This window comes from Aulonocara sp. 'chitande type north' Nkhata Bay, linkage group LG10 (assembly GCF_057382095.1).
Source record: "Aulonocara sp. 'chitande type north' Nkhata Bay isolate Kocher_YH1m ecotype deep benthic linkage group LG10, A_spYH_male_GT1.1, whole genome shotgun sequence".
NCBI lineage: Eukaryota > Metazoa > Chordata > Actinopteri > Cichliformes > Cichlidae > Aulonocara > Aulonocara sp. 'chitande type north' Nkhata Bay.
The window spans coordinates 26,862,107-26,875,837 of NC_141353.1; positions in this window are offsets into that span (position 1 = coordinate 26,862,107).

Sequence of the window (13,731 nt, forward strand, 5' to 3'; positions counted from 1 at the left end):
AAAATGTGTATTTCCCATCTATTTGGCAAGTAGTTGTTGTTGCTGCTAGGTGAAATTGGTTGTAGGTTCCCTTAGAAACTCCTGTAGTTTGTATGGAAGACATTGGCGTGTCTGAAAACTACTTACTAAGTGATTCTTGAATGTTTACAGGTAACTGCAGGTTTGATTTTGATTTTTTGATTTTTGATTTTATTGATTAGCATTCAAATTCAAATCTCAGTGAAAACAGTGAAAAAAAAAAAACAGTGAAAACAGAACAAAAATCTACCATAAAGAAAGAAAGCATGAGACAAGGCTAATCAAAAGGTATTGGCTGAAGCATTTGCTTATTACGCCAACCCTTTTCACAAAATATCTTTTTGTATGCAGCTCCTGTACACAGGGCTTGAAGAAAATAATAAAACAAAGCAAAAACCAAACAAACAAACAAAAAAAAAACCAAAGAAAAAAAAACTTTCCACCTTAGATAAGTAACTACATCAAAGCAAAAGAATCAAGAGGTTGTTTTTTTTTTCTCCTTTTTGCTCTTTTCATTCTTGATTTATATATTTTTCTAATACTCTATTTTTAAACATGTTTTTAAACAAGGAAAATGAACTACACCTTTTTAAATCACTGTCATTGACTGTGGCCTGATAGTGATTAAAACAACGGTTAGCGCCGTCTTCTGTCTGTACAGAGCGTATTGTCATGTGGTTGGTTGCAGCTAAAAGACTTAGCATAAGCTAGCTGTCACTAGCTAGTGACAGAATCGATAACTCAGAGCAGAATAAGGACATTAAATCTAAAAGTCAGTTCAAGGGATTCACCTCTGGGCTGCCTTGTGTGTGCTTTTGCAGCATTTTTCTTATTGCTGGTGTTTTCTTAAGTTGCAGTCCGTTTCGCGTCTAAGGGCCACCGTACCAATAGCTTGTTGATAACACAGAACTCATGGAGCGAGACTGCAAATGGACAAAAGTGCCGTAACAGTTCAAGTGGAAAGTGGACGCGGCTTTGTGACGATGTCATGTCGGTGTGTGAGGTGACCTATGCGGTGAGCATAGACAGACCATAAAGAAGAAAATATCTACTCTCTCGCTTCATCATTCCACGCCAGTACACAACGCATAGCACACACACAAGGGTTACGCTATCATGATAAATTAAATTTGTTTAACATATTATACTATATTCTCATAGAGGAGCTAGAATGAATGTCTTTAGGTCCAGTTCACTAACAAATGTGACCTATAGTAGTCCTGTGAGTCCATTTTAACAGATATTTGCAAACTTTTCACTTCCAGATACTTAATGTTCAACTGGACAGCATGAATACAGTATTTCTGTAATTGTAGCCACAGTGAAGCTCCACATGAGCAGTAGGGAGTAAAATACTTTACTCATTTTTTCCCACTTTTCCCTCAATCTATTCTTCTCATGGCTCACCAGGGTATCCAAGCTTGAGAATCATCATTTCTTTCCCATCCCTGACAAAAGAAACCCGTCGCTTCCCTCCACACCACCATCATAAATATCTCAGTTCAGAGGTTGACAGCTCAAGCTTGATTCATTTTCACGCATGTACATATTTGGACTGGATCCCTGTCAAAAACAATTATAATGGTCCCACCAGGATTTCAAACCAACCCCCTCCCTCCTGAGAGGCGTCTGCTGTCAAGACTCCTTGGATGATTTTCCGGAGTCGGGGTGTCCACATCTGTGCCTGATTAGCACAACAATAAGGCCCAGCACCCCCGACTTAATGAGAAGGCATCTTCAGCTTGGACTCGAGAACCCCTCTGACAAAGATGCCATGCAACCACTACACACAAGTGTTTTCCTCCAGATCCATTAGGCAGAAACCTGCCATCGCGGGAAAACAGACATGTAACCGAAGCAAAACACCCTCGAAGTATGAGGCTGTAGTAAATCTCCAGAAAAAAAAGGTTCTTTGTGCTCTCACCGGACAATAATGTAAACTGGAAAATAAAATTAGGCTACACGTGGGACCAAGTGAAAAATGAAAACATCACCCATCGCCAAAATTAGAGGGGAAACCTGGCTCTGCATTGTGCTACCCTCGGCCTTTTCATTTAAACAGCAGCTTGTGATGCTCTGTTTTTCTAAAACGAAATTACCAAAAAACTTTCCCATCTGTGCAGCGTGTAGTTAAGGCTGCCTGAAATGCCTTTTGTGTAAAAGAGAAATAAAATTACACAGGAGATGCTCGCAGACTCACAAATATACAGACACGTAATGTATGTTTAAATTCATGGTGTTCCACTGAAGCTGTGAGAGCAGCTCACTCAGTGGTAGACACAGACAACAAAGGCCTCTTGTGTGTGTGTGTGTGTGTGTGTGTGTGTGTGTGTGTGTGTGTGTGTGTGTGTGTGTGTTTGTATTACTCATGTTTGGGAGACATGAATCTTTTTATGGCGTAACAATGCTTTCCTTTTGGGAAAAAAGAAAATAACATTAAGGATGAAGATTTGTTTAAGGTTGCAGTTAGAGTCGGAGTATCGGTGGCATGTGTGTGCTGTGGTGTGAGTGTGCGTGGTGGTGAGGGGGTCTCTTTATTTTGGGAGTAAGGCTGCTTTATTTCCTAAAAATTAAATTTCCATTCAGTAAAGCTGAAAAAAGAAGCAAATGAGAGGAAAATGAAGTGCCTAATAAAACCTTCATTCTTTCTAATGACCAGCTGGGGGCAGCTCCTCTTGTTTTCAAAAGATATCAGATTGCATAAAGGTCTATGGGAAAACAATCCTTGACCTGTGACCTCTGCAGAGTATCTTGGTTTGACAAGCAACTCCCACGTAACTGTGCTGTGTCCCTTACTTTCTCCTTCGAACCCATCTCATGCTCATGACAAAAGTTTCAAAAATGTGACTTAACAGTTTAACTTGTGATGTCACTTTAATATGTCATCTTTAATATACAGTTCATGGTTTGAAGGAAAACCTGAAATACGGGGGTTACCTGGGAAAGGCTCCAGCCCTGTCCACAATCCTAAATGGATGGATGGATAGATTCAAGGAAAACATTTTCATTCCCACCAAAAAATCTTACAAGAAGAGCACTTAGAGCAAGGGTTACACAAAGACACTAAAACTTTGAGGTTTATGTTGTTTTTATTACAGTGTGATGACGTAAAAAGATGCATTGCACAGCTTTCTCCATGCTGTTTCATATGATTTGTTACTCTGTATGTTTTTTGTTTTTAAATTCCAACTTTGCCATTGGGTGCTAACAATGAAGGTCAAGGTCAAATGCTTAGCCAATCATAGGTACTCATGTACCCCCAAGACTTCATATATTCTGAAGTTTGAAGACGATCCATATCGTCAGGTGCAGGCTGTGTAAAGATGCCCCTGAGACAATCCAGTACATAACAGCAGAGTGCGAGATGCTACCAGCGGAGCATACATGTAATGCCATAATCAAGTGGCCGGCATAGCATACAGGAACATCTATGCCGAGTACGGCCTGGAAGTCCCGAGGTCAAAACGGGAGACGCCCCCTAAGGCGGTCGAGAATGCCTGTGCTAAGATCCTGTGGGACTTCCAGATACAGACTGGTGATGGCTAACTAACCGGACATAGTAGTGGTGGACAAGCAGCTGTAGTGATAGACGTAGCGATACCGAATAACAGCAACATGAGGACGAAGGAACCCGAGAAGCCGGAGAAGTACCAAGGGCTCAAAGAAAAGATATACATTATATGCAGACTGTTTTTACATTTGGTGTGGCCTTGACTTGATGAGACTTTCACCAAAATTAAATCAGCTCAATATATGTAGACAAACAGACTAACAAATGGAACCGATTACATACTCTTTCCCTTTGGGGGAACAATTAAAATTATATGTTTTATTTAGTTTTGTGACATCAAGTTAAGTTTAAGACTTAAGCTTAATCTATACTTCTTTGTTTAATCTATGCAGAGTGTGCAATGTAGCCTATACAAGAGGCCAATGCCATTGCCAGTATTTATACATATATGGACAATAGTAGCAACAGTCTCTTAATGTCTGAATTCAGGTGGTTTGAGTCCCATGAGAGTCCCTTGAGAACGGATCTTTGTAAAGAGCTCGGTGAATATAAGCTTGGTACTGTAATAACATACCACTGTGGTAACAAGTTAGTTTGTGAAATATCTTCCCTCCTAAATATTCCACGATCAACTGTGCTGGGTGTTATTGCAAAGTGGAAGCACTGATGAAACACAGCAACTCAGCCACAAAGTGAAGAGGCAGGGTCACAGAGTGCTGAGGCGCACAGAGCGTAAACATCGCCAGTGCTCTACTAACTCAATAACTACAGAACACCAAACCTCCTCTTCTAGAGCAGGGGTCTCCAACTCCAGGCCTCGAGGGTCGGTGTCCTACAGATTTTAGACGTGTCCTTGATCCAACACAACTGATTCAAATGGCTAAATTACCTCCTCAACATGTCTTGTAGTTCTCCAGAGGCTGGTAATGAACTAATCATTTGATTCAGGTGTGTTGACTCAGGGTGAGATCTAAAACCTGCAGGACACTGGCCCTCGAGGCCTGGAGTTGGAGACCCCTGCTCTAGAATCTCACATAAAGATTAAGAAATACCTCAAAAAGGTTTAGTTATAGTTTGGGTTTAAAATGAGGGTTTGGTCATTTAGGAGGAGGAGCGTTTGCTTCTTTGTTAGTGAATATTTTACAAGGAGATAGCTTTAGAAATCCTCTTTTATAATTTTCCCAGTCTCCTCTGTCTCTGTGTTTCCTAAAAAAAAAAGAAAAAAAAAGAAGAAGAAGAAAGTTGGTACTCCTACTCAAATGAGTACGAGCACAAATATCAAAGGAATAAGGTTGATAAAAAATTGACAACAGTAACAGTGTATAAGGCTTAATCAGGAAAAGGTAAGTGTGTAGCTCTCTTTTTAAATGACAAATGTAAGAAATGTGTGAATTTGATTTCTCCATCAGGACTGTTTTAAATTATTGGATTCCAGTCATGTTGCATATCAGGTAGACCAAATGTCTCCTGAAAGTAATCTTTCAAAGCTGTAGAGTGTCTGCCTTTACGTCTTCAACTGTACTGACATTCACTGACATGGCAGAAAAGGTTTAGAAAGTGATACATCATGTAATTCTGTATAATAGTACAAACTTTAAATTAGGCTTAAACAATGATACCCTAAATGAAAAGGTACTGGGTAGGTTTGTATGGTGGCAAGTTTGTTTCTGAGGGAACGCACCAAAACAAACCAAAACATCTTTACACAATGAATGTGCACAACCTGCTTTGAATGTTTGTGAAGCGGAAAAGTAAGCTCTGACATCTGTGGTGAATGTGCGAAGGCAAATCGTAAAGAATGGAGACGAGACAAAACGTAAACATGAGTATTATCCCTTAAACTTCCACAAGACGATAAGACATGGAGCAGATTTAATATCTCTGCACTCTCACTTCTGTAACAGGACACTGAATGAATGAATGAATAAGCCATCAAGTGAGCAATGCTTAAGAAGTGAGTTTAATATCTACTATAAAAAATAAAGGTATGAAATTCTTTTTATTGGATCCTTTCACTTTTGTCCCTCTTGGCTTGTAGTATTTTGACATGGTATTTTAGAGGTGAGGAGCAGGGAGCTCAAGTCATCCCAGCTGATTTAGTGAGCAGTGTTTACCCAGCCTGCCTCCTCCCTTGGTTGTAAATGGTTAATTAATCTTACTCTCTCTGTGTTTATTGGTCTCTGTTGGCTATATGAGACTAGACTTCTCCTCCCTATTTGGGGCTGTAAAATGAAAAAAAAAAAATGGTGTTAAAAACGAGACTTGCTGATTGGCACTGGCGCCCTGTGTGGCCATGGAGGAATGAAGGGAGGTGTGTGTGTGTGTATGTGTATGAGAGGTGGTGGTGGGGGGAGGGGGCTTCCCTGTCATAAGGGATTTTTATAAGCCCTTGTAATCACCAGGCGTTAAACTCAACAATTAGGAGCTGCTATTTTGTCGCAGGTTTATGGCAAGAGGCTAGTTAATGGCTCCACCAGTTCAGCAGGAAGGTGGGAGGACTGTCTGAGCTGTAGTATGTGCAAGAGGTGAAAACACTCCACTTAATTAATCAAATCTTAGAATCCATTTTAGGCTGTGGTCTTATAAATACACCGATGCACTGATGCAGCACATGCACACCTATTGTTTACTTTAAGATAAATAATAGGGAAATTATTTACTAAAAAATTCCTCCATCACCAACTCTCAACATTAAGACCGGTACTATGTCTAGTCTTACTTATTAGGAAAAATCCTGCAGACAGAGAGGGTTTTATACTTGTTGAAGCTACACTAATCTAGATTTGTATTCATATAGATCCATATGTAATATAAAAAGTGTTATTTATCTCCTAGCTACACATAAATACCACCCTCAGAAAACCCTACGTGAATTTCTAGTGCATTGATTTTGGCTGCCAGGTTCCTCTTCCACTTTCATCAGTGTCATCTGCACACTACCAACGAGGGAGAAAGGTAGCAGTTAGCCTCACCTTACGGTAAAATCATGATTTAGTCCTTCTTAGGACACCAGTCATGCATACACCTTGCCTACTACCCAGTTGCCTTCAGACCTGCCTTAATTCTTTGTTGTGTCAATCCAACAAGGAGCTGAAAACATATCTTAGACACTTTGCTGACTGGTCGTGGACTAATTTTGATTGAGCCGGTGACTGTGGAGACCATTTTGAGAAAAATGAACTCACTGTCATGTTCAAGAAACCAGTTTGAGATGATCTGAGCTTGGTGACATGGTGTGTTATCCTGCTGCAGCCATCGGAAGATGGGTACACTTTGATCTAAGTCCACAAAGGGATGGACACGATCAGCAACAATACTCAGTTAGGCTGTGGCATTTAAAGAATGCTGAGTTGGTACTAAGCGCCCCAAAGAGTTCCAAGAAAACGTCCTCACACAATTCCACCACAGTCAGCAGACTGAATGGTTGATACAAGGCAGGATGGATCCACGCTTTCATGTTGGTCACACAAAGTTCCGACACTGTTGCCCAAATATTACAAGAAATCAAGACTCGTGCAACATTTACATAATCTTCTATTGTCTCAGTTCCCAGTTCTTAGCCAAGTAGCACCTTGTGGATCTTCTGCTGCTGTAGCTGCTTTAAGGCTCAATATGTTGCATGTTGAGAGATCATTGATTATAAAGACTGGTTAAAAGGGTTATTGCTGCCTTCCTATCATCTCCATGCAGTTTGGCCATTCTCCTTTGACATCAACAAGGTTTTTTCACAGAGAGAACGGCTGCCCACTCAATATTTTATTCTTTTTTTTTATCTCCTGTTAATCCTACAGCTTCAGTCACTTTTCCTTCCTATTCTGCTGCTCAACTTGAACATCAACAGGTTGTCTTGTATACCTAAATGCATTGAGTTGCTGCCGTGTGATTGGCTGATTATATAATTTTGGTTGATTAGCAATTCAGCAGGTATTAAAAAGGACCAAAACGGGCAGTGAAAGTGTGTTAGATGAGATTTATCCATCTAGTAATGAAGGAAAACTGAAATTCTTCTAATGTGTAGTTGTTAGTAACGTTCTTTTGTTTTCCCTAAATTACATTACATGGATTTTGTACCAAACAAAGGCAAATTTAGAACTTTACAACATTTTTAGCTTTTTTATTTATTTGTTTTTGGAGTTTTCTTTATCCAACTTTCTTCAGATTGGCTGCGCCTCAAAAGCAGAAGATTTGAAAAGCAGATGGGTTGGACATGAACATATTAAGGATATCCCCCTTCTCTGACATCACACATGTGAAAAGAAGCAGTACAAGCCTGAAGCCTGAGCTTCTGGCTAATATGGATCGCTCGACAGTTGCTTGATTATTTGTTAAATTTTTTAGTGTTCGCATTCACCAAGAAACTAAAGAAAACCATAACAGGCCCCCATTAAAGATAATGCCAGTGTCAGTCTGAGCCACACAGAGGGTGGTGTTATTTAAAGGAATAGTCCCCATTTAAACAGTTAATTACAGGTGTAGTTACCTGGGTTCACTGAGGCCTCGGAGGCAGGAATGTTGGATAATTAGATCTGTCATCGTGAAGGGAGACAATTACACGCAGCAGCTCATCAGGATCAGCTGACTGCCTTTTTAACTTGCACAACTTTCAGATCACCTGACTTCACTTTCAACTTCTAAAGGAAGTCGGTCCGTTTTTACAGATATAAAAGTACAAGGGTTACTGCAACGTTTAAAACAACAAACCATAACTATTTAGACCACAGTGAGAATTTTCCATTGTCTTCAGACTGAGTAGCTGTAGATGCCTCGAAAAGCATGAACAATGCCATGTTGTCCTGCACATACAACCCCCGAACAGAAGCTTCTGTCATCATATTGTTTCCTATTAGCTCTTTTCAAAGCTGAAAAGTGCTTGAATGAAACTCCCATGATGTGCCAGTATTGCGTGGTTGTTTCTGTTGACATCCATCACTGGCTGCCACGCCTTATGTCACCATTCTTCAAATAAAAGTCCTAGTACTGTCTGAACATGCAAAGTGCTGCCAAACAAAAGTAGCATCCAGTATGCAAATTATACTCAACTTTAGTGGAGCACCAACAAATAGGCAAACATGAGTAAGGTGCTTGTGACTTATTTTGTTAGCCTGTAGCTAAACAGGTGCAATATTTCTATACAGAGCAGAGTGCAAACATCTATTAAATATTGTTGTCGGTGTCACTGTCAAATTAATCTACCTGACCTTTGCTTATCTAACTTGGCCTCACCCTGCCCTGCCCTAGCCCTGCTCACCTGCCTCCCTCAGGTGACACAGCTCATACATCTGTCACCAAAGGGTGCTCTGAGTTAAAGCTAGCTCAGAACTACACCTTTCTTCCTCCCAATAGTCTTGATGAGAGATGAACAGCTGTTGGATTTGTATTTCTGAGGTTTTTCAATACAGAGTCATATGCTCGATGCTGTGTGTTAGCTGCACTGCTGAACTGCGTTTCTGTCGTATTCTCTGGTATGTTTTTAGCAGCTTAAAAGCATGTTGAGCGCATGTTTGCTTCTCATTTGAATGTGTCAATCGCTGTTCTGCCCCACAGTCTTGTTTCTGCATGTGCTTAGTAGTCCATATAAACGGGGACAACACATATGGGTAACACTTTTAACTGAGGAATCAAATTACTTCATTATTGTGAACTGTCAAAAAGTACATCTCCATTAAAGTCAGTGATGTATGATGGAACAGTTAAGAATGATAGTCTGCTAGAAAAAAGGACTAGGAGATACTATTTTGATGACAGTGATCAGGTCCTGGATACCTATGAATCGATCATAGTGATCATTTCTTTTCATATGTGCTTCCTGATCGTTCATCATAAGCAGTGGCTACTGAATTTGAACTATTCTGTTTCTATTTCAGTAATTCTAATTCTGTTTATACCCATCTGCTTCTTAGTGTTATCCTTTGTTTTCAAATATATCTAAAAGCTATAAGTATGTATTAATTATCCAGTACAAAACCTCTTTTCACCAAGAAATCAGGAACACATGAAAAAGAACAATTACGCTGTGAATCACCATGCTATTGGTCAGTGTGTGTGTGTGTGTAGTTGATTGGCTAGAAATGGGAGGCAGGTGCTCCAGGCTGACCAGCTGAACTCTCCCAGGAGGCCCTCTGGTCAAAGAGGTCAGGGGTCAGTGTGCTCTTGTTTGCACATGTGCACTATTCCACGTATTCCACGTATTTTGGGCCATAGTTAGGTGTGTGTGTGGATAAGTGACGTGTTGTCATCAATGTGCGGAGACAGCACAGCTGCAATGCGGCTGATTGGTCCTCTGGGAGAACAACAGGGGAACCTTTTGTTCTGTTAAACAGAGCACACACACACACACACACACTCCTCTTGTACATAAAAAAGTCACACACGCTGAGATTTTGCTGGACCACCATTAGCTATGACGACAGTCCACATCCATCAATAAGCTTAAGCAAAACATTAGTTTTCATCCAGATATGCATTAACTTTTTGTATTGATGATAGGAGAGGTGGATAGTCTCCTCCAACACATCCCAGACATTCTCAATAAGGTTAAGCCCTCGCTGGTGGCCAGTCCATCAGTGAAAATGATGTCTTTCACAGTTTGAGCTCAATAAATCCTGGTATTGTCATTTTGGAATATGCCTGCACCATCAGGGAATAAGAAATCTATTGATGGAAAAACTTCAGTAAATTCAGGTATTCAGATGACCTCATCCTTTGGACCTCCGTCTCCAGTCCAGTGAAAGACTTACATATTTTGCTTAGTTAAATCCAGGTGGAGACTCTGGATTGGGAGTGTTTTTGTCTTTGAAATAACATATTGACTGCAGTTGGAAGGTGAGTAGCAGCGTCCCATTCAGAGACAGGAAGTGAAAGGATTTTTAGGAAATGTGGTTTTGGTTTGGAAACATCTGAGTGTAAGTTAAGAAGCTATTTTTATATCAGTATCTAAAAATAGACAATCGTGAAACTGAACAGGAAAGGCAAACCTGCACTGTTATATTAATATTAATATTACAGAGACCTGTTGAGGAAGAGATGACGCTCGAAAAATCCTAAATATAAATCTGTGGTATAATTCTGTAACTCCCACTGTCTGAGCTTTGAGTGTCAGTACGGCACATCTGTAGCCCCAAAACATTTTGGATAACACACATACTTGATTTTTTTTATTTATTTAATTTGTCACAGAACCAGAAGCTCCTTTAAACCATTTAGATTTCTAAATTTCTGTCCTGTTATAAATCCTTTCTTAACCATTAGCTTTTTTGGAGGAGGAGTTATTGGCTTTATAATGCTTCAGACAGACTTAGGAAAACAGTGAAGACTGCAGCATGACCAAAACGATGACAGAATTATGGGACTGCGTGCAAAGAACAAAGGCAATGAGCCACGTCATTGCCTTTGAAATGCCCGCTTCGAAGATGAGAAGCGTGTCTGCAACCACTCACAGTCAGCTGCCATCTTCAAAGTGAATTTGATGTATCGACAGTGATAAAATGGCAATAACAGAAAGTCAGAGTGCTGTCAGTTTGCGATATAAAGGGTCAGGGCATCAGTTACATGCGATCCATTTGTGATAATATGGCGATCAACTAATAAATAGGCTAAAATACAAATCTGTTGCTGTCCAGCCATAAACCTCATAGATTTGAAGCAGAAATTCCCCCATAAATAGTGATGTAGTTGTTGCAGTATGGTTACACAGGAGTATAACCAGAACACAACCAGTTGGTAACTAGTTTAGTCGCTGTTCTAAAGAGTCACATCACAGATCAGTTGTGCTCATCTGTGCATTCTGACTCAGACTGAATGCCACATGTTGTCATTCTGTGCATTTATAAATTGGCGCCATACGATCAACCTCTTGAAAAAAATCTGATTTTTCCTACTCTAAATCATCCCATTATTACACTAATGTGACTGGTGAAACATGGGAAAAGTTAAACGATATACATAAGTGTGTTTTTATTTCAGGTAGGATAAACTATCAGTACCGCATTTGCAAAAACATGTAGCATGTGTGAATAATTCATTTCAACCATTTACATCCATTCACTGCTCAATTTCACTGGAATGTATTAAGTTACTACACAGTGGAATTGATAGTAACTAGAGTGGCTCTGGTAACATTCAAGTTGGTGGTCGTCCTGCCCTTTCCTCTCAGAGATAATTATAATGGGCAAGTTGGTACGTTTTTGTTGCCCTGATGCATGTGCACAGTAGAGTTTCAGTTGTGTTTTTAATGACACCATAATGATGTGAAACTTTGTGCAAATGAAGTAGAAGTTCAACTTAAGAATAAAGCTTTTCAAACATTTATCTGGTGCAAAATCACCCAGAAATGTAAGATGTTTTTATCAGATTTCTCTGATCTACCTACAGCGTTGATGACTTAATGATCACTAAAATGATATTTACAGGGTCATCATTATGTTTTTAATATCTTTGAATGTATATAAACGACTGGTAATAAAAGACTTTCAATACTAAAAATGTTAAGATACAAACAAGAAGTCTGTGTTTGGGGACTTTACCATCAGAAATAACATGAAGTCTCAAAGGTAGCAAGCAACATAATCCTCCTTTTTAAAAACACACTGACAGAGCTGATTTGCAGCTTTCAGTATGGAAGCGGTTTGAGCTCTTGGCCTGAGTGTTGAACCGTGTAGTTTCGTGGTGCCACGCGTCTTTCCTGTGTTGGTTTATGGATGTGTGGCGACATAAGTGATTCCAGGTCTGTGTGGTAGTGCCGTGACGCAGATGCAGCCAAGGAAAACCCTTCAGACAGAAGGTGTGTGTGTGTGTGTGTGTGTGTGTGTGTGTGTGTGTGTGTGTGTGTGTGTGCGCGCGCGCGTGCAGCAAAAAGGAAAACACTGTAGGCAGTGTTCCAGATTGTGAAAGTAAGAACATTTTCTTTGTGTATTACTGTTTAAACAAGGAGGATTTTGTGCTTGAAACCGAGAACAACAAAATTATTTTTTAACAGAAAATATGTCTAAAAGTTTGTATTGTTAACACTTCATATGATTTTGGGGGGGGGGAAGCACAATAACTGCTGCTGTGAAATGCACTTTTGGGGGATCACGACACTGCGATGTGTTGGAGCAAAAATGAAATCTCTTTTAAAGAAGGAAGAAGAAGAAGCCCATAGTCTGCCTGCTGAGATCCAGACATCACGAGAAGAGTTCAAAAAAAATATTTATTATCATTACTATTAGTAGGAGAAGTAGTAGTATTAGGCCTGCGGCACTTTTTAAAATTCTTTATTCTGTATTTAGTAGTAACTCAAATAAAAAATATATTGCTACCCCAGTCCCGATCAAAAGTTTAAGACCACTTGGAAGTAGAGATGGACCGATCCGATATTACGTATCGGTATCGGTCCGATACTGACCTAAATTACTGGATCGGATATCGGAGAAAAATAAAAAATGTAATCCGATCCATTAAATATCACGAAAGCACCTCACAAAACTTGCAACACGCCGTAACTCACCTCAGAACGTTAGCACGTCGGAGCAGTATGCATCACGTGATAGAGCGGCTGTGGCATGCGGGACCTGTCGGTGGTCTGGATAGCATGTGGAGCTTCTCTAGCAACCCGGCATTTCATCTCCGACAAAGTTATCCCGAGAGAAGTAAAGCAAGTGTGTAAGTCCATCTCTGAATGTTTGTAAAGCATTCCTGCGTTAAGCTTAACGAGTGACTGCCTCTCGCTCTCCTGCTGCTACTTCAATCATGAAACTGCTTAACGATCAGCTGATCGGCTTTTCTATCGCGAGTCCGTGTCTCTAGTTTGCTTTTGGCCCACTTTGCACCAGAAAGAGGAAACCAGCGGCTGAACAACAGCAGCACGTTTAAGCTTGATCAGCTATTGTTAGAATGTATTTAATATTACTTTCTACTCCAGGATCTTTTTCTACGTAGCTGACGGCTGGTAACTGTGCAGGGGCGGATCTAGCAAAGTTTAGCCAGGGGGGCCGATAGGGCATTAACAGGGAAAAGGGGGCACAAAGACATACTTTTCTTTCTTATTCTCATTTAAAATGTCTAGCTTTTAATAAATAATTATCTGACACCCAAAGTTTTAATTTGATGTAAAATGAATAGAAGTCAATTACTGTATATAGTAACTATTAAGTCTAATATACCCTAGTAAGCTATAGTACTTTTTCCTTTGGGAAGGTACCATCTGTGCAGTCTGCAATTTTGTT